This window comes from Ascaphus truei, chromosome 3, assembly GCF_040206685.1.
Source record: "Ascaphus truei isolate aAscTru1 chromosome 3, aAscTru1.hap1, whole genome shotgun sequence".
Taxonomy (NCBI): Eukaryota; Metazoa; Chordata; class Amphibia; order Anura; family Ascaphidae; genus Ascaphus; species Ascaphus truei.
In genome coordinates, this window is record NC_134485.1 from 202,780,336 (window position 1) to 202,805,357 (window position 25,022).

The 25,022-nt window shown below is 42.7% G+C and overlaps 1 protein-coding gene and 1 long non-coding RNA gene across 6 annotated transcripts in view; one reads left to right on the plus strand and one right to left on the minus strand.

The window, feature by feature from the left end:
- AUTS2 (activator of transcription and developmental regulator AUTS2) overlaps positions 1-25,022 on the minus strand; it is a 1,404,533-nt gene that overhangs the window by 238,655 nt on the left and 1,140,856 nt on the right. The window lies entirely within an intron of this gene.
- LOC142489364 (uncharacterized) lies at positions 11,818-18,624 on the plus strand. Its single transcript, XR_012799846.1, has 3 exons — positions 11,818-12,428; positions 17,515-17,786; positions 18,340-18,624. It is a non-coding gene; the product is annotated as an uncharacterized LOC142489364 (long non-coding RNA).

The window sequence follows — 25,022 nt, forward strand, 5'->3', positions numbered from 1 at the left end:
ATCCTTGAACTATCACCACAGCATATTCTTTTGGGCCGCTGTTATCAGTGTGTTTGAAGCAAACCATATATAATTTTTGGAATTGTCACATAACATTGCTACAACCCGAGCCAAAGATCGCATCAAATTCGATATTAATTTTCTCACTCTGAAGCTGATCACGCATTGTATGATTGTAGTCTGTATTAATCATTTAGTCTGTATCTCCGGAAGCTGAAATTGATGGGGTTCAGCTCTTGAGAACCCCTGCTTCAATCCTATGCAAAAAAATTTTTTTAAATAACAGGGGGAGAAAGGCCAGCTTGAATTGCTGCTTTAAACCCGTTGTATGAACACACAATTAGAAAGTCTTAACTTGAACTAAAAGCAGTAAAATTAACAGTAAGTAGGGTTCATATTGTGTATGTCAGGCCTGCCCAACTCGTAAAGTGAGAAGGGCTGAACTGCTCCAAGGAACAAAAATTTGGGCCGCACGGGTTAAATCATCATCATCATCATCATCATCTCTCCTCCAGCACCTCTCATCATCATCATCATCATCATCATCATCATCCTCATATCTCCCCCAGAACCCCATACTATCAATCTTTACGATACTCCCCTTCTATCTCTCATACCCCCATCTCTCCCCCTCACCCACACAATACCCCCCTCCACATCAAACACACAATACCCCCCTCCACATCCCCCCAGCCTATTCCATGTCAGCATCCCCCCCACAAGTCAGCATCCCCCCCATGTCTCTCTTCCCTCAATGACACTCTCTCCCCCTCCCCTTAATGACACTCTCTCCTCCTCCCCTCAATATGACACTCTCTCCCCCCCCTGCAACTCACATCACACCCTCCCCCTGCAACTCACATCACTCTCACCCTCCCCCTGCAACTCACATCACTCTCTCCCCCCCTGCAACTTGCATCAGTATCTCCCCCCCTGCACCTCACATCACTCTCTCCCCCCCCTGCACCTCACATCACTTCCCCCCCCTGCCCCTCACATGTCAGCAGCCCAGCCCCCCCTCACATGTCAGCAGCCCACCCCCCCTCACATGTCAGCAGCCCACCCCCCCTCACATCTCAGAAGCCCACCCCCCTCACATGTCAGCAGCCCACCCCCCCACCAGCCCGTTTTTCACACCCACCCCCCCACCAGCCCGTTTTTCACACACACACACACACACACACACACACACACACACACACACACACACACACACACACACACACACACACACACACACACACACACACACACACACACACACACACACACACACACCTCTCTTAGATCAGCTCAGCACATCCTCTCTCCCTGGTACTAATCCCCGCCCCCGGCATCCTGCTATTGAAGAAAAAAATACACACGGCTGCCGCATCCTCCTCATGCTGCTGCTGCCCCCGCGCACCGCAAAACCCGGGGGCGGTGAGGGAGGAGGGGGGGGAGAGGGCTGGGATGGAGAGGGAGAGAGGAGGGATGAATCGCCGCCATTTTTTTAAACTTTTTTTTTTTATTTATTTATTCATTTAATTAACTGGCGCCCGGCCAGAGTCATCGCGGGCCGCACAGAGAGGCCAGACGGGCCGCATGTTGTGCAAGCTTGGTGTATGTAATCTTCTTCACAGAAGGTTGGTGTGTGATCAGGTTTTGAAGCTCGCCAGGATCTTTTATGTTGACAACACCTTTGGCCCCAGTTAAATAGGTGTAAAAAGTACAACAGCCTTGAAACTGTAGCATAGTTTAGACATGGCACATATATCTTTGTCAGTTTGGCCAAGTCTACAAGGGATTAAATGCCTTTCCACCTATTGACATGAACAAAGCAGTTTAAATGATGCATGGGTGGCCTCCAGCACATGCATTTCACAAAACATAACGGTCAACCAGTGAATTTAGTGTGGCCAATACTCCGTCTTAGATTTGATAGTGAAAGACAGCTGTACCATAAATGAAGTGCAGTTTACTGTTTATGACAGTGTTAATGCTGGAGGATGTGTTATATATATATATATATATATATATATATATATTTTTTTTTTTTTTACTGTCCTCTAATCTTTCCTATTAAATACGTTTCATGGATATTTTCTCTTCAGGAGAAAAAACCCCTCAATATCTTCTTCAAGAAAGGTGTCAATTTTTCTTGATCATTCACCCACCTCGCAGGACACAGGGCACATGGGTTTAGTGTTTACTTTAAGACATTGATGTTTAAAAACTGTAAAATAAGTACGTTATTATCCTAAACACACATTATATTTCAATGTGTAGAGTACTGCTCAAAAAGTTTTTGAGAGTCTTTATTAACACAAAGAAAAGTGTGTTGCGTTGTAATCGCCCCTGCTATGCTCAGAGTTACACCAAATGTAAAAAGGATGTTCGGCAAGTGTCTTACATGTGGAAGAGTTTAATAACGAGGGAGATGTCTATTACCTGAAACCTGGCAGATTTTTGGGGGACAGAAAGTAAAGAAAAACACAAATGCAACATAGACGTGTAACTTGTATATCCCATTATAATGTGAGTCACAGGTAACTCCTCCTATTAACACTACCCAAATACAAACCTTTGATACATGAAGCTAATATTCGAGAAATGTACCTCGACAAAAAGACGCAAGATAAAAATGTCTCTGTCCAACTTTTGTTCCAAATATGATTTTGTCGCCATAGGAATCTTATTAAAATTGCTAGGCAGTTAAATTTCTAATGAAAGGGTTTTATTTAACTTACTATTAAATATATATACCGTATATTCCGGCGTATAAGACGACTGGGCGTATAAGACGACTCCCAATTTTTCCAGTTAAAATATAGAGTTTGGGATACACACACACACACACACACACACACACACACACACACACACACACACACACACACACACACACACACACACACACACACACACACCACTATACATATATATATATATTGTGACAAACGGCTTACTCCGGGGCTCCGTCGTTTGTCCGGGACTGTTTAGAACACGGTCTTTTAGGGTAGGTTAAATGATGAGGCGTCACGTACTGTTCCTTTAAACAGGCTATGCCTGGTTTATTCAGTCCCAGGCACTGAGACTGCCACAGTGCATACAACAGAAAACAGATCAAAAACAAAAGCTGCTCACCTGAGCGATAACTTAACTTAGATATCCCTGACTCAGGGTTGGAATTGGCTTTTCCACTTCCAACAACAAAACACGGTACTTTTGCAGTCTTACACAAATGAACAGAAAGATTGAACCTGTTTGGGGAAGAGGCTTCTCCCCTCTGTAGTTCAGCAGCCTTCCTGGCTCTTGTGGGGAGACCCGAGCAAACAGGACATCAGTCTTTCATACCTGATTCCTAATTAGCATGACAGGTGACAGAAATCAGGCAGCAGACAAACTCTGGTCTGGATCTCTCATCCCTCAGTTCCAGCGCTTGCCAAACTGTGGGATGGAGTGTATGTATTATAAGGCTGCACTCCCAGGCCAAACAGGATAGAAACTGTCTAGTATCCTGGGAGCCCTATATACGGAATTTATTACCATCCCCTGGTTTCTGTCACATATCCTCCCCCCCAGCTCAGACCTCGAGGGATGAGCGACCATGGATATTAGGGAGTGCATCCTTGACAACCCGTCAGCATTGCCATGTTTGTGCCCTGACCTGTGTTCCACAGAAAATTTAAAGGGTTGTAGGCTTAGGAACCACCTGGTCACTCTAGCATTCTTTTCCCTGTTTTGACACATCCAGGTAAGGGGTGCATGATCTGTGACCAACCGGAATTTTCTCCCCAACAGGTAGTATTTGAGCGTCTCTACAGCCCACTTTATTGCGAGACACTCTTTCTCTACTATGGAGTAATTTTTCTCCTGGGGATTTAGTTTCCTACTTAAATAAAGGATGGGGTGCTCCTCACCTTGAGACTCCTGGGAGAGTACCGCCCCCAGCCCTACCTCAGATGCGTCGGTTTGGACTACGAACTCTTTGGAGAAGTCAGGTGTGACCAACACTGGTTGGGCACAGAGAGCTTCTTTCAGGCTTCTAAAGGCCTGTTCGGTTTCGGGGGACCACTTTACCATTAGCGGTCCTCTTGCTTTTGTGAGGTCAGTTAGTGGGGTTGCCTTAGTTGCAAAATTGGGAATAAACCTTCTATAGTACCCAATTAACCCCAAAAAGGTCCTTACTTGTTTTTTTGTAACTGGCCTTGGCCAATTTTGTATCGCCTCCACTTTGAGTGTTTGGGGTTTGAGTAAACCTCTGCCAATAGAATATCCCAGATACTTGGCCTCCTCCAGACCAATAGTGCATTTAGCGGGGTTAGCAGTTAGTCCAGCAGACCGGACTGCGTCAAGCACAGCTTGGACCTTTGGAAGGTGGGATTGCCAATCTTCACTATGGATTACCACATCATCCAGGTAGGCGGCAGCATACCGAGCATGTGGTTTTAAAATTTTATCCATCATTCTTTGGAATGTGGCGGGAGCTCCATGTAAGCCAAAAGGCAACACCTTATACTGAAAGAGGCCGTCTGGGGTTGAGAAGGCTGTCTTTTCTTTTGCCCTTTCTGTGAGGGGAACCTGCCAGTACCCTTTTGTTAGGTCTAGGGTTGTGAGATATCGGGCTTTTCCCAGTCTCTCTACAAGTTCATCTACCCTGGGCATAGGATAAGTATCAAATTTTGACACCGCGTTTAGTTTCCGGTAGTCATTACAAAACCTTGTTGTACCATCTGGCTTTGGGACTAAGACTATAGGGCTGTTCCACCCACTTTGGGATTCCTCAATTACACCTAGTTTTAGCATTTTTTTAACCTCTAAACTTATAGCCTTTCTTTTGGCCTCTGGGATTCGGTACGGTTTAAGGTTAACTCGGACCCCCGGTTCAGAGACTAGGTCATGTTCAATTACGCTAGTTCTACCTGGCCGTATAGAGAAGATTTCTTTGTTTCTTCTCACTAAATTCTGAACCTCTCGTTTCTGATGAACAGACAGGGTTTCAGCTATGCTAACCTCTGGGTCAGTTTCTTGATTCTCTGACGGACCTGGGGGTACTAGGGTTAACAAGACTTCTCTATCTTTCCAGGGCTTGAGTAGGTTTATATGGTAAATTTGCTCAGGTTTCCTCCTACCTGGCTGTCTTACCTTATAATTTACTTCTCCCACTCTTTCCAAGACCTCATATGGCCCATGCCATTTAGCAAGGAATTTACTCTCCACGGTGGGAACCAGAACTAGTACCCTATCACCTGGAAAAAAAATTCTGACCCTAGCACCCTTATTATACGTATTCCTCTGTGCTTCTTGAGCTTTCTCCATGTGTTCCCTCACTATGGGTAGGACTGCAGCAATGCGGTCCTGCATCTGGGCAACATGCTCTATTACACTTCTATAAGGGGTAACCTCGTGTTCCCAAGTCTCTTTGGCTATATCCAGTAAGCCCCTTGGGTGTCGGCCATACAATAGTTCAAACGGGGAGAAGCCTGTGGATGATTGGGGTACTTCCCTAATGGCAAATAACAGGTACGGTAACAAACAATCCCAGTTTTTCCCATCTTTATCAACCGCCCGCCGTAACATGCTCTTTAAGGTTTTATTGAACCTTTCCACTAAACCATCTGTTTGTGGATGATAGACTGAGGTTCTGAGATGCTTGATTTTTAGGAGTTTACATAGCTCTTTTGTTACTTGGGACATAAATGGTGTTCCCTGGTCAGATAGAATCTCTTTAGGAATCCTGACCCGGGAAAACAGAACTACTAACTCTTTTGCTATGTTTTTAGCAGAGGTGCTACGTAGGGGAACTGCCTCCGGATATCGGGTGGCATAATCTAATATTACCAATATATGCTGATGTCCCCTAGCAGACTTTATTAGGGGTCCTACTAGATCCATAGCAATTCGGTCAAATGGTACCTCTATTATGGGAAGGGGTACCAATGGGCTGCGGTACGCCTTGAACGGGGCGGTGATCTGACATTCTGGGCATGAGGAACAATAATTCGTAATTTCTGCCAGAACCCCAGGCCAATAGAAGCTTCGGAGAACCTTTTCTTTTGTCTTTTCCACCCCTAGGTGTCCCCCCAATGGATGACTATGTGCGAGGTGTAATACTACGTTACGGAATGTCCGTGGTACCAACAATTGTTTAGTTGTAACTGATTTCCTTTTATCAACCCGATATACTAGGTCGTTCTCTACCTCGAAGTAGGGGTAAGCAAGTGACCTATCTGGTTGGCCAGGAGTACTATTCTGGTCCCGTATATTTCCCCTTGCTACCGCTAATGTGGGGTCCTCCCACTGGGCCTTCTTAAAACTCCCAGGACTGACCTCTAGGTCAGCGAGGGTCTTATCCGGTTCTGGGGTGGTAAGTGTCTGCTCAACATCTTGATTTGGGGTTTTCCCTACCAAAGTAGTGATGGGGAAGGGAATTTTACAGCACTCCTCCTTTTCCCCCTTCTTATTTGGGCCCTCGTCAACCTCCATTTCTGATAAAGGGAAAGGATTTGTTTCTTCTAATACTTCGTTATGGTCCGCTATTGAACTCTGGGCGCTATTCTGAGCGGGGGACCACATTTTTAGAAAATGGGGAAAGTCGGTCCCTATTAACACATCATGTGCCAGTTTGGGTACAATACCCACCTTGAAATCTAAAGAACCAAACTCTGTTTCAAAAAAAACATCAACAGTGGAATATTCATGATTATCCCCATGTATACAACAAATTGCCACTCTTTGTGAACTGTTTCCCTGTTTCTTCTTAATGGGCAAGAGGTATTCGGACACTAGTGTGACCATGCTCCCAGAGTCAAGAAGTGCCCGAACCCTCTTACCATTAACCTTTACAAATGCCCACAGATGGTTATTCAAGGGGTCCTCTGGGCTAGGGCCCATACATTGGGACAACAGCGACAAGGTTCCACGCTGTTGCATTGCATGGGCTCATCATTTAGTGGGCAGATTTTTGCTGTGTGGCCCCTCTCATGACAATTTACACATTTAGGTACATAGTCTGTGTCCCACTTAGAGCCTTTTCCCGGCTCCCCATGTTGGCTATTGCCCTTAGTGTGCGAACCACTGTTGCTGGTGCTGCGTGGAGGTGGTCGCCGCTCTTCAGCGCCCCTTAACCCCGGTACCCTTTTACCGTCTCTGGAAGAGTCCTGGAACCTCGGGTAGTGGGGTTGCTCCACGACTGTGGGTTGCGGGTGCTCTTCTGCTGCATTGTACCTTTCTACGAGGGCCACAAGCTCATCCGCATTGTGGGGGTCACTCCGACTGACCCAACGGCGTAAGGCAGAGGGAAGTTTCCTCAAGAACTGGTCCATGACCAACCGTTCCACGATGTGGCTGGCTGAGTAGATCTCGGGTTGTAGCCACTTCCGGGCGAGGTGGATGAGGTCATACATCTGGCTTCGGGTGGCTTTATCCATCGTGAAGGACCATGCGTGAAACCTTTGGGCGCGAACAGCCGTGGTTACGCCGAGGCGGGCGAGGATCTCGAACTTCAATTTTGCATAGACGTTAGCTTCGGCTGGCTCTAGATCAAAGTAAGCCTTCTGGGGTTCGCCGCTTAGGAAGGGTGCGATTAGACCAGCCCACTCAGCTTCTGGCCATCCCTCTCTCTGTGCCGTGCGTTCAAACGTGAGAAGATAGGCTTCCACATCATCCGAGGGTCCCATCTTCTGAAGGTAGTGGCTTGCCCTGGTCATTTTCGGAACTGGGGCTGCCGCTGCCAGTGGAAGGTTATTGATAGTCCCCCTCAGGATCTCGAGTTCCTGCTGTAAGCCCTGAGCGAACCGCTGTTGCTCCTCTCTCAGCAAGCGGTTTGTCTCTTGCTGGTTTGCATTCGCGTTTTGCAGGGCTTCATTCGTCTGTTGCTGGTTTGCATTCGCCTGTTGCTGGTTTGCATTCGCCTGTTGCTGGTTTGCATTAATCTCTTGCTGGGCTATTAGCAGCTGTTGCTGGGCTGCATTCGTCTGCTGCTGGTTTGCATTAGTTTCTTGCTGGGCTATTAACAGCTGTTGCTGGGTTTCATTCGCGTCTTTCTGGGCAGCGACATTGCGTACCAGCGCACCCACCACGTCTTCCATCTTGTTTGCAGAGGATGAAAAAACTTTTTTTTTTTTTCTTTCAAAGTTCTTCAACCCGCAGACCCCCTAGTGCTCTGCCCGCATTCTCCACCATATGTGACAAACGGCTTACTCCGGGGCTCCGTCGTTTGTCCGGGACTGTTTAGAACACGGTCTTTTAGGGTAGGTTAAATGATGAGGCGTCACGTACTGTTCCTTTAAACAGGCTATGCCTGGTTTATTCAGTCCCAGGCACTGAGACTGCCACAGTGCATACAACAGAAAACAGATCAAAAACAAAAGCTGCTCACCTGAGCGATAACTTAACTTAGATATCCCTGACTCAGGGTTGGAAGTGGCTTTTCCACTTCCAACAACAAAACACGGTACTTTTGCAGTCTTACACAAATGAACAGAAAGATTGAACCTGTTTGGGGAAGAGGCTTCTCCCCTCTGTAGTTCAGCAGCCTTCCTGGCTCTTGTGGGGAGACCCGAGCAAACAGGACATCAGTCTTTCATACCTGATTCCTAATTAGCATGACAGGTGACAGAAATCAGGCAGCAGACAAACTCTGGTCTGGATCTCTCATCCCTCAGTTCCAGCGCTTGCCAAACTGTGGGATGGAGTGTATGTATTATAAGGCTGCACTCCCAGGCCAAACAGGATAGAAACTGTCTAGTATCCTGGGAGCCCTATATACGGAATTTATTACCATCCCCTGGTTTCTGTCACAATATATACACACACACACACACACACATCACTATATACACACACACACACACACATCATTATACACATACACACACACATACACACACACACACACACACACACACACACACACACACACACACACACACACACACACACACACACACACACACACACACACACATCACTATACACACACACACACACCACTATACATATATATATATACACACACACACACACATCACTATATACACACACACACATCACTATACACACACACACACATCATTATACACACACACACACACACACTCATCACTATACACACACACACATCACTATATACACACACATCACTATATATATACACACACACACACACACACACACACACACACACACACACACACACACACACATACACACACACACACACACACACACGTGAAAGTACTGCTGAACACTGGAGGAGTAAAGACAGGAAGAGGAGGGCTTGTGTCTGTGTGTAGAGGGACGCCCCGCCCCCTCTGCAAGCACAGGGAAACAGCAGCAGCACGGAGCTTCTGCCTGCCATTGCTCTGCTCTGCCCCCAGGTTTCGCCGCACAGGCTGCGCCCCCCAGTTTGTGCACCGCTGCTGGCGCACGTGACCGGCGCCCGGCTGACGCGCGGCACGCCGGAAAAAATAAACGAGGAAGCCGCGTCTGCCCGCACTTTGCACTTTGCCGGCGTATAAGACTATACCCGGCGTATAAGACGACCCCCGACTTTTGAGAAGATTTTCCTGGTTTAAAAAGTCGTCTTATACGCCGGAATATACGGTATTTAAAAAAATACGTAAAATCTTAGTGGTAAGGCACATGAATAAAAAAATATATATTTTTTGATAAATCTACAAAACAGATGATCACAAAGGGTATCTTTGGAATAGTATTACGTATAGCTTATATCAGGGGTGTGCAAATGGGGGGGGAAGGCGTGCCCCCTAGGCGGAGCACAAGATTTTTCAAGGGGGGGCGGCGGTTGCAGAGGCCCGCGCTCTTTCCCCAATGTATTTAAATTAATGCCAGGGAATCGCGTGAGGCCTCTGCGACATCCCTTACCTTATCTTCAGTGACGCGTCACCATGGCAACGTGACCCTGTGGTGTCATTTGACGCTGAATACAAGGTAAGGAGGGGGGCATGAACAGGGAGGGAGAGCAGACAGGGGGGCGCAGCGAGAAAAAGTTTGTGAACCCCTGGCTTATATGATGCTATTTGTTGAAATGAGAAATTCGAGAAAATACGTAGACCTTTAAAAATACCGTTATATTTAGGATATTGTGGAACATGTTTTTACACATAATTTACACATAATATACACAAAACCAAATGTTCCTTGAACTAACTGGAAAAAATAAGCAAACTGGATTGGCATGCAGTGAAAAAAGTGCCTTTATGAGGTATTGTTTGGTTTTACTGTATCTATACATAATAATGAACTATATTATACACTCATCGAGGCTCCATCACCCGTGGGTATGTTTGACTAATTAAGTAAAATGACACTTGAAAAACAGAGTTAGTAAAGAAGAGTGTAGATTAATTGAAAACATATTTAATGTATTTTAACAAGTAATGGCTTTTTTTTTTTCCTTCTCAAGACAATGTATTAGTCACTCTTGCTTATATCCCAGGTTGACAAACAATAACGTTCCAGTAAGTAAACACTCATTTAAAGCCATATGTGACATTTGCATGTAGGTTTTGTTTAATGAAAGGCCTTAGGGGGGAGAATGATCACGATGCAGTGCTTGAAGTGCAAGTCCTGGCTTCAGGAAATTCTAAACCTCTTCCTCAATGTGGAAATCTTCCTGGACTTTTTCTTCTTAAAGGTTTTTACAGTTTAAAAAGTGATCTAGCATTTGTAAAAATCAAGTTTTCTTAAATGAGGAAGTAAAAAAATAGATGTCTGTAAATACATAAGTAGTTGCACTCTGGGTTTGTAAAGATAAATGTAGCGGTACTAGTCCGAATTGCCCCTTCGACCACTGTCCACAGCAGGGGTGCTCAACTCCAGTCCTCAAGCCCCCCAACAGGTCAGGTTTTCAGGATATCCCATTGAGCCACCTGTGCTGAAGCAGGGATATCCTGAAAACCTGCCCTGTTGGGGAGGGGGGCTTGAGGACTGGAGTTGAGCGCCCCCTAGTCTACATGATATATTCGCTCTTTGGTGTGAACATTTTCTCCAGTGCCTGGTTGCTACATGATGCTGCTCTCAGGGGGACAACCTGTTCATTTAATTCTAACACAAAATGCAAGAGAAACTGCGACAGTCACAGATTAAAATGTTGATATTGCCCATTATGATATTGTGCTAAATAATGTTAAACTGATCGTTATATTATCTTGAACTGAGCAAAATACTGGATATGTACAGTATGTGTTATATGTATGGATGGACGGATGTATGGACGGATGGATGGACGGATGTATGGACGGATGGAGATGCAGAGTGTTTCGTTATTTCCCCCAACAGCTGGCGACTAAAGTCAAGACTACATCTGTATATAAAATCATCTTCAACCCTTCTTGATCCACTGCTGGATGAAGGCCTCCCCAATATATTTCTGTAACCAGATCTCGGGTAATATTAGGGAATAAAATTGCCTAAAAGGTTAAGAAACCGGCGCTTAGGGGTGTTATTTATATGTATGTTTTTATGTATCCAAGATCATTTGTCTCCGCAATGTATAATTACATTTTAAAGGGCACACTTTCCCTGCAATAATTAGGAGTGTGAATTAGATGTCCCCTTTTTTCCAGCATTGTTTGCTTAAGTGTGTTAATAGCTATTCATCCCTCTACTTTCTGTTAATTGGTGGTAAGAGCATGTTGAAATGTCTAATTTTTTGTCACATTTTTCTCTTTTAACTCTTTTCTTGATGGAACTACTGTTCCTGTATAACGTGCCTAGATGAATCGAGACTACAGAGCAATAATGGATTCCTGAACTTTAAACCACATAAGGAAAAAATATTATTCGGCAATTGGGATATATGCAGCCGGTATTAATGCAGAAGTCTGTTATCAAAGTCTCCAGGCCGCACAACAAATGCAACGAAAATATACCAGGCTTATGCAAGAGAAAAAGGATCATTGAAAAATATGGAACGTGTTTCTTTAATAAATCTGGTGCTGTATTTTTGCACATTTCGCCCCAGCTTTGCAATTAGGAGATAGACATATCACATAGGCTCAGCTTCATCAAGCTCCGTTATGGTTTGCTGCACCTGTTCCAGTGTTAACTCCCCATGATTTGAATGGGTGTTAACGGCCAATCGGGTGCATAAGCCATACCGGTGCTTGATATATCTGAACCATAGTCACATACTGTAGTTGTTCTGCTAAGTGAGCTCTGCACCCCTGATGCTCCAGTTGAAGTCCATGGCACGTACTATACTGTCAGTATAACCGATATAAATCTAATTTCAAGAGTACCTTATTTTTGTTAACATATTATGGGTGCCAGAGTACATAATTTCTATTTATTCCACTTTACAGTTTCGGTTGCCCACCTTCGTGTACGAAAAAGGAAAATTTGTCAAACTAAATATGTATTAATAACCTAAAGGTTCCCAAAAATCCTTAATTCTACTAATTACTTGGAATGCAAGTCAGGTAAGTGTCTTAATGTTCCGTTGTATTTTTTTAAATTTACTACGTGATGGGGAACACAAACAGTTTGGGGCCTATGAAGATTATATTTCACTTTTCTTTGTGAGTCAAAATTTCAGTGCTTAAAAGGAGAATACACCTTCCAAAAATGTACGTCGCGTGCATCAAGACTTCATACAAATGCCGCATAATTTGTTGTTTTAAATTATTTTTGATGCATTGTCTCATGTTGAATACATGATTGATAAATGAAACAGGATGATGTGGGTTTTTTTAATAGCTAGTATTAATAAGTAAATTATTAGCGTAATATTTATAATAATACTGTTAAAATAATACATTTTGGCAAACTACATGATGAGGAAACATTCCTGCTGCGTCGAATACATTTTTGCTTTGGTATATAGTAGCCTAATTCTTTCATAGACTTTATGCCAGGGTTGGTCAACTCCAGTCCCCAAGATCCACCATCAGTCCAGGTTTTAAGGATACCCCTGCTGCAGTGCAGCTGCTCAATCAGTGGCTCAGTCAAAGATTGAGCGGAAGCAGGGATATCCCGAATACCTGACCTGTTGGTGGCCCTTGAGCACTGGAGTTGGTCACCCTTGCTTCATGCCAAGTTAACCTTGGTGGGTGATTTTGATGCACTTACTCTATCTTTTTGGGGGCCAAATAGAAACATTACTTTTTAGTTCATACCATTAACATCTGTATGCCTACCGCAGGCCATTTCTGTGTGCCAAAACCCCCAGAATTTCTGATGCTTATGGCACAGATTGAGACTTTTCAGGTACATAGGCGCACACAAGTGCTATTTAAAATAAGATTGTACTGCGTCAATTTAGCACCAAAAAGCCATTTGCAGTGCTTAGTATACAGGCCCCTTCTTTGCATGCCATTTAATTTACATTCCCTTACTTTATTTGACGGGGCATAAAAGCATGGATGAAGTGTACAGTCAATGTCAGTTTTGACTGTTTTTGACATCTCCGGTGACACAGCCACCTCAGGGACTGAAAGGCACATCTGTGAATAGATGTTGTAGTAGCCGTCTGCGCAGACTGCATTATTTAACTGTACTGGCACTGATTAACATTTTCTGTAACCAATGGTAGTGGGCTCTGGGGGCTTCACGTGTCTGCTGCACAGTGGCAGATGATGTCTCCTGTTCCGTCCTTAAAACAGGATGCTAAATATTTAATGGAGCACATGTTCGATTGGCTATACAAACAGGCTAATCTGCAAAGCATGTGCTCAGTAACAAGCAGCCAAACTATGCCATCAGAATAACAACATTGTTCTGCCACTCTGGAGGTAGAAATATTTCCAGGCAAAACCAGTTGGCACTTATAGGGCTGTCATTGGATTTTGAGTGTAGAGAAAGTGCCAAAGCAGATTGAGACCTGTGCTGCACAGACCACATGAGAATAGTTAGCCTGTTTCAATCAGAGAGCGGCATCTTCAATTGTTGGGTGTATGAGTGCAAACCCCTATTAAAGTGTGTCTGGATTCCTATTGTTCTTATTCATAGGGGGGTTATTCAGATTGGGCACCATCACATGGAAACTCTCATTAACTTCATTGGAATTTTCTGTGCAATACTGCCATTTGGCATTATTGCAGTGTAATGAATAGCTGTATAGATTACTATTCAATATGCTATGTAGCTGTCTTTAGCTTACTCTGGAAGATTTATGATTCATTCATTTGAATGAGGCTTAAATCTTCATTAACAAGGGGAAGATGGATTCACAGAAGATTGAATAGGAATAGGGCAACAGAGATGTAATGATGGTAAAAAACACAGATTTATTACCCCTTTAATTGATAATATATTGTAAAATTTGCTTCACTATTTGGCGTTGTGCGCTGTTTTCTTTTGTTTCCATGTAATGATGGTGTTGGTGTCCCAATTAAAGTAATGTTTTTATCCCATCCCTATAATTAAATGTGAAACAGTGAACGAGTAGATTATTGAATGCAATATCCTGAAAAATATTTTTGCACTTCACAATTGTGAATTATCTAACTCAGCTCTGACAATGATAACATTGATACTGCTGCAGTATTGCATGAACCCATATAGTAAGTAACCCTTCTAGGTTTCTAGATGTCATGCTGTTCAGAGTTAGGTTATGAGGACTAACAAAAAAAATAAAAAATAAAAATATCAAATTTATTCTAAAGCAGAAAATCCACATGTGTACAAGGTGTGTGTGTGTGTGTGTGTGTGTGTGTGTGTGTGTGTGTGTGTGTGTGTGTGTGTGTGTGTGTGTGTGTGTGTGTGTGTGTGTGTGTGTGTGTGTGTGTATACATATACTCCTTTTTAATATTACCTGTATTGGAGCAAAATTCATGCAATAGCGTTTTCACATTCCAGAGAGAGATAGAATGAGGAGATGACTGTGACGGTAGGGGGTAACAGGCACTCAAATAAAAGTTAAGCCCATTTTTGATTACTCCTGAACCGAGTATAAGGGTTCAAGAGAGTTAGCTCTTGAGCCCAGTAACATTGTGTGATTCAAATGTTCTTTACGCAATTAAAGTATTTTTTGTGTGTTTATCTTTCCGGGGATGTCAGCGAGCAGGGATTGCTAGGGGATGAGTTTCAAGGGGGATTTAGCAGAGGAATTGTTGTCAGAATGTGCCTGGGTAGTTGGGGTCCGGAGTTGTCTGTTCCCCATAAAATGTCCCCCGGGAATCATGCCTGATTCCCGGATACATGTAGGCACATTGTCCAGCAATATCTCCCCTTGAAAACACAAGCTCGACTCACCGCCAGGGTACCTGGCTTCAGCATAGCCCAGAAAGGTGAATGGGGCACATAGAGGAATATGTGTCCCTGTAGCTGAGGGTGTTCCTAGGTTAAGGGCGGTACCCCAGTAAATGCCCAGGTAGCCCAGAACCTGTATTGGGTTTGTGAGGTGCCCCAACCATAGATAAGGTTGGACTCTCAGAGTCCAGGCTAAGTCCAAAAGATAGTGTGTGGGGAATAAAGGCTGATAAAAAAAAAAGTGCATCTTTCTATTCTATTTCCCCAGGGACTTAGGTATGTATCAAAGTATATTTTATTAATACTGTTCTAATACTATAATGTACTGTTGTGTACTGTATTGAGTTAGGATTTTCGGAATCAATGTTCAAACAGACTGTCAGGGCTAACACATAGGCGTCAGTAAGTCTGGTGGACATCGGAGTTCAAAGTAGCCAGAGATGCAAAGGTGTGAAAGGTGTGAAAGCTATTTCTGTAGCAGGGAAGGGACTGCCATTTGCTCTGCCCGACTTAGTGGAGCCTGACCCAGCCGGTGGCATTGAGATAGCCAGGGACGGAGGTGGCAAAATTGTGCATGTCCCTTGGCAATTTCATATTTCCTGCTGACCCGGCTTTTTAGACCAGCTTGGCTCTGATTGGCTACTGAGAAAGTTCCCACATGATGATTGGCTGCTGAGTTTCATTAATGAAACGCAGAATACTATAAAGAATCGTGTAAGCCAAAGAGATTTGAGATTCCCAGTAGTAATAGCGCGGGCGGGCTTTTCAAAGTTGCTCTTGCTCGAATAGCAGAGCAACCGGCTTCGATTTCAAGCCAGGAAGCCTGCCTGCCAGATTCTAAGTCCAGCTTTTTGTGATCAAGTTCTCAAAATCGAATGTAGTGGTCATGGCTGGGATTTCATGCCAATTTAGTTTCCAGAGAATTGGTGGTAGCTCGCGGTCATGAAAAGTCCAAGTTCTCAGAAGAGAAGGGAGCGGTGGCGTGTGGAACTTCACGCCGATTTGGGAACCCGGAGATTTCGGGCTAAGTCCCGGTCAGGGTAAAACTCTTACTTAGAGTTCTATGCACCTAGGAGAGTTTAGTTTTCGACCCTCAATAAGTGTGTTTTTGTCTGTATTTTGTGTATCATAGTGTGTAAGCGAATTTGTGCGAATAAACTACAATTTATTTCATTACCTTGTTTTGCTCAGTAAAGGATCCCGGTTTAAAAGGTGTAAACTGCCAGGTCTCCCGTAACAATGACATGCTACATGCATGACACATGCATCACCCCCTTTTGACACACATACTTTCCAGGTGAGTAGCATGTAAACTGGGTGGTCCATGGTGATAAAGAAATGGGGGTTATATATGTGTTTAATTGATGGGACTTCTGCTTCAATTTATGTACCAAACATTACAGATTGTAAAGTAGGTGTAACACTGCTGAGCATGATTAAGGCAGGGGAGGCCAACTTCATTCCTCAAGGACAACCAATAGGTCAGGTTTTCAGGATATCCCTGCTTCAGCACAAGTGGTGCAGTCAAAGATTGAGCCACCTGTGCTGAAGCAGAGATATCCTTAACCTGACCAGTTGGTGGCCCTTGAAGACTGGAGTTGGTCAACCCTTCTCTAATTCAGGGGTGCGCAAACTGGGGGGGGGGCATGAGATTTTCGGGGGGAGGGGGTACGGCGCATACAGAGGCCCTGTGCTCTTCCCCACAACATTTAAATTAAATACTGGGGGAGCGCGTAAGGCCTCTGCATGCCTCTTACCTGCTCTCTGGCAGCTTCTAGCGATGCCACAAGGTCAAATAGCAATGCGACATCACATGATGTCGTGACATCAAAGGACACCGCCGATGCTGGAGAGAAGGTAAGGGGCTGGGGAGGGGGCGCGAGCAGTGCGGCGCAAAAATAAGTTTGCGCACCCCTGCCCTAATGCATGCTATGAAGTGGAGCAGGGCTTCCCTAGAATGAAACTGTTGCTTTTACATGTTAAAGTGTAGAAGAGAAAAAGAAACTGTGTAAGATGTCAAGGTGTGATAAGATTCAACAACTGAAATTGTTTCCAATAAGCCACTACGCGTTTGAAAGTACAGTAAAATGGCTGGGCAATTGAGATCTGAGTGGGGTTTGAGGAACTGTTACTGAGAAGGACATAACCTAATAACTGCATTGAACTCTTCAGCGTGTTGCAGTAAATCCCGCAAATACTTTTCCTAGTCTCACGCAAGCAATTCCTTTTTATCTAAGATTTCTTCTAAGATTAACTGAACTACCGGGTCTCCCTTCGCAACCCCTGTATTATTATTATTTGTTTGTGTTTATACAGTGCCAAACGTTTATGCAGTGCTTACAGTACAAAGACAGAAGCAAGTTACAATACAGGGACTTGCGTATACCACCAGAGATGTGTTTATGGATGTAAACATAAGAAACGGAATAACTGTCGCAAAGAGCTTACAATTGAATGAGATAATGGGAGACATGCAGAAGCCGTAGAAAAACATTTAAGAACACCAATGATCTCAATGCATTGTCCAGGATAATGGTGTATTTATTGAGGAGATGTGGTTATTAGAATTTCCAAGCTTCTTTAACAAGGTACAGTACAGTTCCTCCTATATGTTTATTGTTGTATTGTTTTTTTTTACGGTTTCTTCACCCTACTAGGGTGTTTTTTCTCACCTCGCTAGTATTTTCCCTGCTCTGGGTGTTGCAAATTGGGTGAGTTTTTCTTTTTCTTCATAAAGAATGAACGCAAAACTAAAGCCAAAATGAACATGTCTGCTATGTACCTCCCACTGAAAAGGAAAGCCTTAAAAAAGAAGCTGCATCCAAAACAACTCTGTGCTGCTCACTGGGATGAAGCAGCAATAGAGAATACACAGCAGAGGTAGCAATGTAAACAGACTACTGCAAACTCCTGTAGATTAGATTGGTGAAGTCCATTTCTGTGAAGTCACCCATAGTTTAGGTAATTTAAAGAAATGGTTTAGGTGATTTACTGCTTTAAGACTTCCCCTTAATCCATTATACACAGTTTCCTTTATTTTAGATGTTGTGTTGAAGGTCTGGCCTTTGATTTCCAAGGCCATTAATATCCTTAGGTTTTATTTAAACGTTTAGAATTGAATGCATTTTTTTTGCCCCTCAGCTTGTTCCTGTATCTCTTTAAATTGATTGCTCCTTCTGACCTTACCCATCTGGCAAATACACTGAGCATATAACAAGTATGGCTTGACTAAACAATTGATGGAATGCTTTTCATGGTTGGCAGAAACTCCTCCTAGATCTTCACTCGGTGTTATTTCCAAACAAAAGAAATGTATAAGTATGCACTGACTTTTTCTGAAGGCCAGGTTTCTCCATTTTCTATAGTTTCTTAAATAGCAAATTATGTCTTTGAAAAGGGGAATATAGTCTATTGTGTGCACGTATTCGGAGCAAGATGGAATCTATGCTCCATTTTTGATCTTTCTTTGTAATGTGAAAAGGATGTTCATGGAACAATATATAACTCTAACCTCTTCTGTGCTAAAAGGTTTTGCAAAAAGTATTGTGTAGGCAATGTGCAGATCTAGGAGTAATACACAATAATCATTAGTTCCCTCAAGTATTGACATGGTATTTTCAATACATAGTTTCTTTGTTAGGGTGTAGTTAATTCTCATACTTAACTGAAGAAGGAATGCAATTGCAAATTTGTACTGATTAGATCTTGAGTTTCTAGAAGCCTGCAACAAAAATGGTTCTGCCTTAATATTTCTCTAAATTGAAAGCTGATGAAGAATTGCACAATGAAGTGTGTGATTAAGATAACAAAAAGTGACAGTAAAGGCAATTTGGGCAGAATCCCCTTTGGTCGACTAGTTCTAAACATGTAAAGCTATAATAAAATAAAGACTTTAGCTAGAATGATCTGTTGAAATGTCATTATCACCTTGATTTTTGCTTTCTCTGCGCACTTCCAAAACACACAAAGTTACAAGAACCCCATGATCGGTCTCATTTATAAACATAATAGTGTTACAGAAAGTGACATATGGCACAATTCACTAACAGTAAGACATACTTTGAATTTTATTGCAGAAAACAAATATACAAACAGTTCTCACAGATGGCTTTCTTTGCTTCTGGGAGAAAGTAAAAAAGCGCACAATATTGCTTGATAATGTTTTTTTTTTCTGGATCTACTAAACAATGATCAAATTTAATATACTCAACTCTTAGAGAATTAAGTGTGTGCTTATTTTTTCCCTTTAAATATTATTTATTTAAACATACAGTTGGAAATACTGTAGGACCAAACACATGACAAGGGTATGTTTATTTCCATTGTGGTCCTTGTACAATGGGGGATCTACATGGCAGGATGATGGCGATGGCCAATCTTGTTCAGAGCAGATGCACGTGCAGGAAATCCCACCCTAAACTTCAGGGGGAAACCGGCGGCATTTTGGTTACAGCCAAACATCCCATTCCGCTCTCAGATATCTATAATTTTAATCGCTACAAAGTACCCATTCTACGACACAACAAAAACTGTAAGAAGTATATTCGATACAACTTAAGCATTAATGATTGCTTTATTAGAATAGTACGCCCCATGAAATAGGGACCAATCAACTCCAAAAACGAGATGAACCTACATCCCAACTACATGATCACATCAAACAACTGCGGACAGCACACCGCTTTCAGTAACTCATACAACGTCTAAAACTGGTTGCTGCCACCCAATTCTCAGCCTCTGCCTGAGGATAATTAGGTTAAATTAGGTTTACATAAAACTGTCATTCTCAAATGACCCACATATGTGTTCCATAGAACATGGGTTCGCGCACCCCAGGGGGGCATGAGATTTTTCTGGGGGCGCGTGTGGTTGCAGAGGTCCCACGCTGTTCCCCAAGGTATTTCAATTAAATGCCAGGGGATCGCGAGGCCTCTACAACTTCACTAACCGGGATACATATGCGTGGTGTGATACGTTGCTATGGCAACATGGTGTCAAATGACTCCACGGGACCATGTGACATGATGTCACATGACCCATCGCCATGGCAACGTGGCATCAAATGATGATGTGATGTCACAACGTGACCCCGCAAAACGAGGTAAGGAGGGCATGCGCACTAGGGGACCAAGCAGGGGGGCGGAACTCCAATAGTTTGCACACCCCTGCCATAGAACATGCATATGCCTACATTCAAAGACCCGCATATGCATTCCATAGAACACGCATGCGCCTAAATTCAATCACAAGCATACGTTTAGACAGGAGCGAGCACAGTGTACGTTAAGCAATTATTTCTTGATTATTACTAAGTAACAATCTCACAATTATTTTACAGAATGAAACTGTAAAATAGACAGCAAAAAGAAAAATAAGTCTTTGTTTTTTATCTCTAAATTCTAATTTACACTAATAACATTTTCAAATTCTTTTTCTTCTGTAACTTCTGTTACTTGCCCGTTATATTCAAGTATAGGCAAAGTGACTCAGTGTACTATTTGCTACTTTTTACTATATTAATCGGAGTAGTCACATTGAGATATATAAATTATTACACTTTTATACTGTGAGAGTTTCACTTAAATAAAAATGTTGTAGCTGCAAAACATTGTAACTGCAATAGTGTGTTTCTTGTGTAATATTTACATGTATTGAGTGCTGACATGAATGATTTGGGATTTTGCCAAATTACTGACACAACTTGCCTACACTCCCGTATCTACTGCATAGACAAATCCTTCACTCAGTATCCTCCCCCACTTTATACAACTAAGGCCCAGGTCAAGACTGTTCCTATAACAAACAAAAACATCTGCAGAGAAATACAGTGGCTAAGGTCCCCATCTGTTTTTTCCAGTGTACAAAATATTTAAAATGTTGTAAATTGAAAGTAATAATGAGAAATTAACTATGTACCATACATCCATGAATAGGTTGAGTCCAACAGTGGTTTACAAGGATGTTAATGATATTGTTGGTTTACATCACCCCTAGATCTGAAGGTATTCCTGATACTATCCAGCATATACATATCCCCCTTGGTACATATGGATCCAAGGACCCTAAGTTCCTGTAGCACAGCCAACGCAATTGCCAGGTACTCTATACATACATACATACATACATGTGTTGAAAAATCCTGATATGTTCTATGTTGGGTAAAGAATTACTCATCCCTAAATGATGAGTGATGTTCAAAGACAATTCAAATACATTATATTTTGATAATAAAAATATCAACATGGAACTGAAAATGTGATCCTATCCCAGTGAATTAAAGAGGCAATCCAATGAACCACATTAACTTCATCTCTGGGGTCCCACTGCTTCCAGAGATATTTACCTACATAGTGGGTGCCAGAAGCCAATCCAGGGTTCACTATAAGCCTGCTTTCAAAGCTCCCGGGCCTGGTGGGCAAATAGGAAGCTGTGACATAATCTGATGTGGCATCTTATTGGCCATGCAACCAGGGGCTTCAAGCTGCATGAGATACTGGCACCCCTTTTGGAGGTAAGTATCTTGGGAAGCAGGAGCTCCCCGGAGCTCAAATTAACGGGTTCCTCTCCGGAGACCCTGTGCTTCAATCATGTATTAAAAATTGGAAGAAATGAAAGGGCTTGGATTGCTCCTTTAAAGTAATAATGAGAAATGATGAGCAATACATTCATGAATGGGTCCAGTCAGTGTCAGCGTTGTCCTTAGGGGTGATATAAATTGACAATATCATTCACATCCATTTAGACCACTGTTGGACGCAACGCATTCATGGATGCATTATACATAGTTAATGTCTCATTATTACTTTACATTTACAATGTTTTAAATATTTTGTACTATTGGGTACTGACTGCATGTTATTAGGGTCTATGAAGCACCACAATCTTGAGGTGATTTATTTTTCCTAATTTGTACAGAATTTACACCCAGAAGAAAGTATCAAAATAATTTCGATTTACTGCAGATTGCGATACATTTTAGTGAGCCAACATGGACTTCGCTATAAAATTATAGTGTATTGATCTTATGAAACCTCATACTGTAGGTCTCTTCCCCATTTGTAGTATGAAATCTCAAAAGCGCTGTAAATTAATCAATGAAGAACTCAACTAAAAGGTATCACAACATACAGCAAATTACATTTCTCAAAACCTAAACAACTACTAGAACTTTGAGCTACAAAAATAGCTGAAACGTAACTTTTACCATTTACCATTAACAATCAGGCACATTAGCTTTCTGAAATCTCGTCCCATTGCCAGATATGACTGTACAGGGTAACATGCTCTGATTTGCACTTTTTGTTTATTGTTTTCACTCTGTCTCTTGTCACTGTACTGTATTTGCTTTCCACTTTTCAATAGAGCTGCCTATATCGACACCTTAATAACATATTTATGGCCTTGCAAGAACAGGAGTGCAAAATTCCATATCTCCCTGTCAGCATTTTCTATTAAAAATCTCCTCCTGTTGCTAGAAAGGTATTTTTTATTTCCCGTAACTTTTTTTCCCTAAATAAAACGTTGTTACCCCAGTGCTGTAAAGATAAGAGAATTATGGGTCATACTTAATGGTTCTATACCATTCTGATCACACAATATTGTCCCATCATATGGTCACAAGAGCCAAGACTGGGATTTAAACAATGTTCTCCTATTTCAAAGGGAATTGTACTGTTATTAAATTACTCATTCAACCAAGGGTAAACACTGATCTATATTTTTTTATGGGTGTGGGAGGTGGGCTCGGGTATGTGTACATAGACCATGTGGCAATTTGCAAGAGACTAATTAATATAAGAGAAAAATGGGATTATGGCCCGTATACCCAAGGGGGTTTTCTGCCATAAGACACCTCTGAGCTCTGTAAGGCCTCGGACACGCTTACCGCTGGCGTGCTGAGGCGCGCTGAGGCTCAGGGAAAGCGAGTGCTTTCCCTGGCCTTGCGGTTGCTTACCGCAAGCGCTCTCAGCAGCCATCAGGGGGCGGTCCGGGGGCGGGCGCGTCACTGGCCGCGGGCAGGCCAGTGACGTCACGGAGCTGGTTCGCCCTCATTGGGCGAACCGCTCACATGACCGGCCTGTCTCGCCGGCAAGCGGGGGAATTTTTAATTCCCCTAAGACCTGCGCTTCCGCAAGCGCGCGGAAGCGCAGGTGAGCCCCTACTAAAGCCGCTCTAATTGCGGCTGTAGGGGCTCAGTGCTGAGCGGGAGCGCGCGTCAGCACGCTTCCGCAAGCATGAAGGCAACATGGACGAGGCCTAAGACACCTCATGTCCTATTCAAGTAAAAGCTGCAAGATGGCAGAGAACCATCTAGCACATATGGCCCTGTATCTTTGATTTAAAAATCTGTGTCTCCCTACATGGCTAAATCTGTATAAAATTAGGATTTGGTTGTTGTAGGAGTTATCATAGGAGTGTATGAATCAGTGTAAAATAGAACCTTAGCCAAAGTTTCAGATATTTTTCTTCTTTATATACGTGAAAGTTTAGACAATCCAATTCAAAGGTGTCATACACAACAAGAGTAAAATGAATCTCTGGGCAGCTGCAATTCTTCCAACAGCTGATGAAAGGTCGTTTTGTGTTTCAACAGGTTTCTTATAGATTGGTATTCCCAGAGGTGTGCCAGATGTGGAATTTCAAATAAATCACAACTATAGTTCAGCACTAGTGGGGTTTTGAATAGGGGGAGGGAGTAAAACTATGGGCCCCATTCACAGGACTGTAATATCCATTACCTCACAGTAACTGTCAGTCTAAGTTAAATGGATGTTACTGTGCACTAATAGCAATGACTGTAAATGAGGCTCTGTAACTGGTTGCAAAGTTGTAAATGTATCTTTTTATTGAATCATTTAGTTTTTACAGACAGCCCCCACAGCAGCAAAGTGAACCAATGGCAGTGATATGTTTAATGGGCTAAATCGTGTCAATTTATGTCTTTTTAAGAAACATAATAAATATGTATAAGAACCATCGTGTTCCTGGGATACATTGAAACGTCCACAACCTTTCACTTCTGTAAATTGAGTAGCACCACCAATAGGCAAAGTGCCCTCCCCTCCTTCCTATTCCCCTTCTTGATCCCCTGACAGGGAGGTTTATGTACAATTCCAATGATGTCATCATATGAACAGAGAAAAATGAGCCAGAGATAGAGGAAACACGGGACAGATGGAAGCAGGCAGACTTAAGCGGCTTTGCGGAAAATAATGATTTTTTTGATGATGATGATGATGATGATTTGTTGAAAGAATGAGTATATGTTTGAAAAACACATTTGCTTTTGTCAACTAAGAGGGACTGCTTCTTCTGTGCTTCTCCTTTTGGGATGTTGTGTTTATTCTGTGCAGAATACCTTATATTCGGTAGAGAATAAACAGAAATTTTTTGTTAATTCATGTATTCAACTGACTATAATGGGCACTTGATTGACACTGGATACAATTACATAATAAAAACACTATAAGAGTCCAACTAAATAAAGCCAAACTAAATTCAGGATCAGAGATGGCTGAGTTGTAGGCATCATGTTTATGTCACGTACAATAATATCCAGTTGGTATGCTTGGGGCATCTGTGACTGTGACAAGTATGCTTGTGCGACTTATATATCCAGAGACAGTGAGAAATGTGACTTATTTTCGGATTCCCATGTCGCTTAGGAGGCACTTGAGTCGAATTACATAAGCAAATTCTATAATCATATGGTATCATTTATATCTATGGATTCTGAATAAGGTTAAAAATTATTTATAAGCCTAGACTGCATCCCATGACACATACAGATGTATAGTTATGTATTTATGTATGCTACATAAATA